General features: G+C 36.3%; 1 long non-coding RNA gene across 1 annotated transcript; it reads right to left on the bottom strand.

Annotated features, from left to right (window-relative positions):
• Nucleotides 1-622: 622 nt before the first annotated feature.
• LOC128547232 (uncharacterized) lies at nt 623-3765 on the bottom strand. The gene is made up of 3 exons (XR_008366384.1): nt 3374-3765; nt 1750-1891; nt 623-819 (listed from the first exon to the last, which is right to left on the bottom strand). It is a non-coding gene; the product is annotated as an uncharacterized LOC128547232 (long non-coding RNA).
• Between the last annotated feature and the right edge of the window lie 2051 nt (nt 3766-5816).

Below are 5816 nucleotides of genomic sequence, written 5' to 3'. Positions count from 1 at the left end.
GCGCGTCTGCGTGCTGTGGGTTTCGTTTTGGGGAGGCTGCGTTTTTGGTACGTAGCATTCCAAGTTTGATATTTGTCTTTGTTTTTTTTTCTTTCCTGACGACGGTATTAAGGTACTTCCAGTAGCTGCTTACATTAGGAACTTACAAACTATTTCCTTTTCAAACAATGTGATAATGTGTATTTGTTCTAGACCATTTTCCCCATCCCTGCGCCCCCTTCCCCTTCCTATATCCATACTTGTAATTAATAAATAAGAAAGAAATATTCAAAGTTCTATTTTTTTTTTACTTATTAAACCTGCATAGAATATAGACTAGTCATAGCATAGACTAATGGACAAACGCTTTATACCTCAGTCACACATACGGCGCGGATAGCTACGTCTAACCATTAACAGAAACGTAGTTATCCGTATCGGTTCGTATCTGACCGTGCCTTAAAGTAGAAATCCGTACCAATCCGTACGGCTCAGTTACGGCTCGATATGGATAACTACGCTTCTATTCGTTGCTAGACGTAGCTATCCGCGTCGTATGGTGTCGGCCCGGTGCAATTTCTCCTTCTTTGCTGTATAGTAAAACAAGCACTTTTGGACATGGATTGTGAATTTCACAACAAAATTGCAGCATTGACAGCTCTGTATTTCTGAAGAGTAATACTATCCCAGTCAATATATCACAGAAAAACACCACCATCAACGATGAACTTTTTTGCTACACATCAAAGTATCTAGTCCATGTTTAAATTTCCCACTGACATCTGTCATGGCCACCAGTCTGGTGTAGTTTTTTTAATCCTTCCGCACAGAAATGTAATCCTGAAAAACACACATAAAACAACTGTTAAAGACATCAGAAATGACAAAAAATGTACACAGTATCAATAAATACATTTGGAATATAACATGTCAAAGTAGGGATAGCGTTAAATTGGGAACTTCAAAATTTCAAAGAACTACTTTCTAGGATACAACGACCCGGAAGTACTTCTATACCGGGGTGACACCTAAATCTTACCAAATTTTAATTTAGCCAAATTTTTCCCCATAAAATCTTGTAACTTAGGGTTTTGCGAGAAAAGTTTACACAAGACATTGTCATCGCAAAGAAATTTTGTCCCGCAGAAACATTTCAAACATTAGACCTACTTTGCGGAGAAATTGGCTCGGAAACCGGAATTTTGAAGAAAAAAGGCACATTACAAAATTTGCCTTCCTTCTGAAAATTTCAATCAGTTTTTTCATGAAATCAACTGTGATATCACTAGTTAATGCTTATAGTATGTTTTATGTAACTTAAGCTTATTTATTCTGAAAAATGATGTATCAAAATGAGTATTTACTTTAAAAATATGCAATTTTTAGTAAAAAATGCATAATTTACCCACTACAATTGCAGAAAAATGAAACTTTTAATGATTGAAAGACCAAAACCCACAAGCAAAGACCAATAGTGATTATATTTATGACAATTACTGGAAGTAAAACAGATCAATACATCACAGCCTATCTTAAAATGAATTATTTCTTCGGCTAAGCCGAACAATGCCTGAAACGCCAAATGCAAAGCCGATCCGCGCCATCTTGGAAGCAGGCAAGTGCGGAAGGTCAAGAACTCCAACTGGAGCCAGACACAGCTCAGGGTACCCCTGAAACTGTCAAGCAGTTACTGACATTTTAGGCTACAGTTCTGACTAAAGACATTAGGACCAGAGGGCAATGCACCGGTGGAACATGTAAATCGCTTACCGAAAACTAGCCGTCATTCTGCGGTGTTACACTGGGAATCACAGCTTCTGCCCGCTCGACTTAATAGGTTGGTCTGGTTTATGGGTAGCTGCTGACTGGTTGTACGATTCTAAATTTCCTTCTGACATATGGAATTCATCGCCTGCAAATGACAAAAGAAAGATTGTGAACCGGTGTCGGCCTTTCTTGAGAAACAGCTGAGTGTGTGTGTATAGTTCTAAGTGTGATCAGGAACACCTATAGAAAAAAGTGACATAATATTCACAGATTGGTACCATCTATCATTTCTTTATCATTCTGATATCAACTGGTTCAGGAACTTTACAGGAAGTCTGTCATTAAAACACTGCAACTGAATAATTTTCTACATATATGTTAGCTGAAACAGTGAAAAGAATATTAAAATAACTATTACCAGACAACCTCTTTCAGCACAGACAACAAAGTATCTGAAATGCACATTTAAAAGAATTGAAACACATAAATGCTATGAAAAAAAAACAAACATACAGAAAAACATGAATAAAAGTCCCAACAGGAAAAGTCCTATCTAAAGAATGAAGTAGAATGAATCGAGCAAAACTGAAATACAAATACCGTCAAGTTGTGTTTCCAGTCGGTACCAGGACAAATACATATTAAGGAAACTGCACGAGGCCGACCCAGGAAATCAGCCCCGTTAAATATTTTCTTAGTAACACAGACCTGCGTTGTAAACCTGAAAAGCAAATCAGAATAGAAGCATCCCATTCAAGGCAGAATGTATCTGACGACGGCCTGATGCGGGCTGAAGCTGAAAGCTCGGAATATGTTCTAAACAGAAAAAACAAATGAATAAATAAAATAATACACAAACAACAACAACAACAACTATTTATCACACTGAAGCAACCTCCATGTAATTCCCTGTGTAATACAACCCAAAGTCCTGTCAGTGTAAAGAAAACTTGTTATACATTAATAATGCCGACAAATGCACTCGGCACACCGGTAAGCAATGTCCTTCAATGACAAAATGCCGGTAGCACATTGGATTTGACTGAAATGAGAAAAATAATTATTTCGTGTAATATTAGTTATGCGTCTCATATGCAAGGGAACGAACATTCACGCAATTTCTTTATCATATATGAGACGCCTGCTGACTGGCTTTAACATCAGTGTAATAACACCGTGACTGGTTCGAGATCCAGGCCCGACAAGCAATCAGTCTCTCCGACTCCTGTTACGAAACCGACTATAGCCTCATTTATAAACCCATCCGGTCCAAAATGTACAGCTTCCACACATACGACACTGTTCATCCACGGTCTACTGCGGCACTATGTAACATGTTCACATATATATACTTATAAATTCTTCGGAAAAGAGACGCTATGCGAAATAGAAATTTTTTAAAAAAATTTAAGAAATTTAAATTTATATTTTTTTCTTAAAATTAAAGTGAAAAACTAAAGTGTCTTCTTTTCATATAGCCTTTTTAAAGCTTTCTGCTTGTTCAGTGTCTTTGCACTATAGTAGAAGACTGACAAATCAAGAGGAGACAACTATTACTCCCAAATTTTTAAAGAAAAATTCAACTACTGAATTTTTAAAATTTGAATAAAATTAAAATTTCACAAACCTTGGAAATATCCTTTTAGCCACTGATTTGTATTGTTATCAGCTACTAGTGTGTGAAGTTTCATGACTGTAAACCCTATGGTTGCTGAGATATTCCACTTTCTGAATTTGCCATATAGGTGTCGGCCCGGTACAATTTCTCCTTCTTTGCTGTATAGTAAAACAAGCACTTTTGGACATGGATTGTGAATTTCACAACAAAATTGCAGCATTGACAGCTCTGTATTTCTGAAGAGTAATACTATCCCAGTTCAATATATCACAGAAAAACACCACCATCAACGATGAACTTTTTTTGCTACACATCAAAGTATCTAGTCCATGTTTAAATTTCCCACTGACATCTGTCATGGCCACCAGTCTGGTGTAGTTTTTTTAATCCTTCCGCACAGAAATGTAATCCTGAAAAACACACATAAAACAACTGTTAAAGACATCAGAAATGACAAAAAATGTACACAGTATCAATAAATACATTTGGAATATAACATGTCAAAGTAGGGATAGCGTTAAATTGGGAACTTCAAAATTTCAAAGAACTACTTTCTAGGATACAACGACCCGGAAGTACTTCTATACCGGGGTGACACCGTATGTGTGACTGGGGTATTATATGAATCTTGTATCTAATAGTTTCACACCTGTAAGATCTGATCTGGTTTTCTAAATTATAATGTGCCGTGATTTCCAATGATTTCTCAATATTAACATTCTAGCACACATTTCTCTACATAATAAAGGAAACCTTCAAGTGTGTAGTGTGTGTATTTTGAGAGCTAGATCCCCTTGATTTTATCACTGTAAACCAAGTTCATCATTTTATGAATGTCTATGTGTGTTCAGCAAGTGTCATGATATATTTGTGATGTGGTCAGACTTCTTCATATGCAGACAATAGCTCCGAATTAAGCAATTGTCACCAAGTGAGATTGTATCTCATACATTAACACACATTATATTTAAGTGTTTCAGTGCACTATAATTAATTTTGTTTTCGCTATACATATACATTTTCACTGATATAGTTATTTTTTTATTTCTTCTTTAAAAATGTAAATTATTACAAGGATATTAAATCATATGTATTTAAGGTTTAGCACATACGTTTTTTAGATACCGCTATATTTTAGAATGCCAAATTCTCAAAAATGAAGTACTGGGATCTGTACTTTTTCCTTTTGTTACTTGATGGTCTCGCACTGAAGAGACAGAGAAATATGAAGGGTATGACTTTCAGAATACTTCTTTCGGTTCAAGTGTTTCTCTAATAAAAAGTGTTTTTTTTCTGTTTTAGGTAAAGAGGGCTAACACTATTCATCAGAAGTATGATGGTTAACTCACATTGGGTGTCAGCAGTTAAATGCCTGCACTATTTCAAGCAAGGACTGGAATGCTTTTGTGATTAGGTAGTAAACCAGCAGCATGCAAGATTAATTGAAATCTGCCCTGAAGCTTGTACTCAATGTGACATAGAAACCCATAGTGGTACAATCGAAAACAATGAGAAAAAGTGTTCTTTAGGACAAATAACGTGCAACTGCCTGAGAGTAAACAAATAAACACAGATTTAAATGAATACATTTATTTTATTTGGTAAGATATGCATTCATAACTATAAAATATGGCTACAACTGGTACAACGAACTACAGTCGAACAACTCTCATTTTGGTTAAAGGGGGAACTAAACTCACTAGGAAACTTTTTGAAAAACGAGTCAAGGATTTAAGTCCAGAAGGTCAGGAACTGACCATTGATGACTTCTTACTTAAACACAAGTCTGCCATACTACAGGAGCCCGCAGGGAAAAACAAAGAAAAGTTACTTTTCCCTACACTACCAGCTAAAACAGATATAGAGAAATGGGATTTGTACATGTTTTGCTTCGTTCTGACTAAAACGTGTGATCTATCTCCAACCTTGCGAATGTATGTAGAGAAACTACAAAAACTCAGAAATAAACTTTTTCACATGAATGACCCGACTCTAGGGGAAATTCAGTATGAAGCGTGTATGGATAAAATTGGCTGTTGCTTTAAGAAATGTCTCGATGAAATAAATGATGCTGATTTTTCTACAGAGCTAAATGACTTTGTAAAATCTGTCAAACACGGGTCTTTAGCGCTCGAGGACACCCTTAGGCTTATGCATGCGTTCTATAAAAGGGACGATGAGCATATACAAATACTGGAAAATCATAGCAAAGGTGAGATTGTTACATTTCAACATCACATTATTCAAATGTTAAAATATTGTAGTGCCCCCGTGGTACTGTACTTGGGTGGGGTCAAATGTAAATAAACAGACCAAGGGCAAAGGGGCCTACAGTCTGGGGACTAAGTCCTCCAAATTCAATATATGGGTTTACTTGTTTTTATTTATTTGGGGTAATCAATAAGTTCAATAAACTAGGGCCTGGTCGCGACCCTGTAGGCTGGTAGCGCCT

This window comes from Mercenaria mercenaria, chromosome 12 (genome assembly GCF_021730395.1).
Source record: "Mercenaria mercenaria strain notata chromosome 12, MADL_Memer_1, whole genome shotgun sequence".
Classification (NCBI taxonomy): Eukaryota; Metazoa; Mollusca; class Bivalvia; order Venerida; family Veneridae; genus Mercenaria; species Mercenaria mercenaria.
The sequence above is the reverse complement of the archived record's forward strand: the minus strand, read 5'-3'. Positions and strand labels throughout refer to the sequence as shown.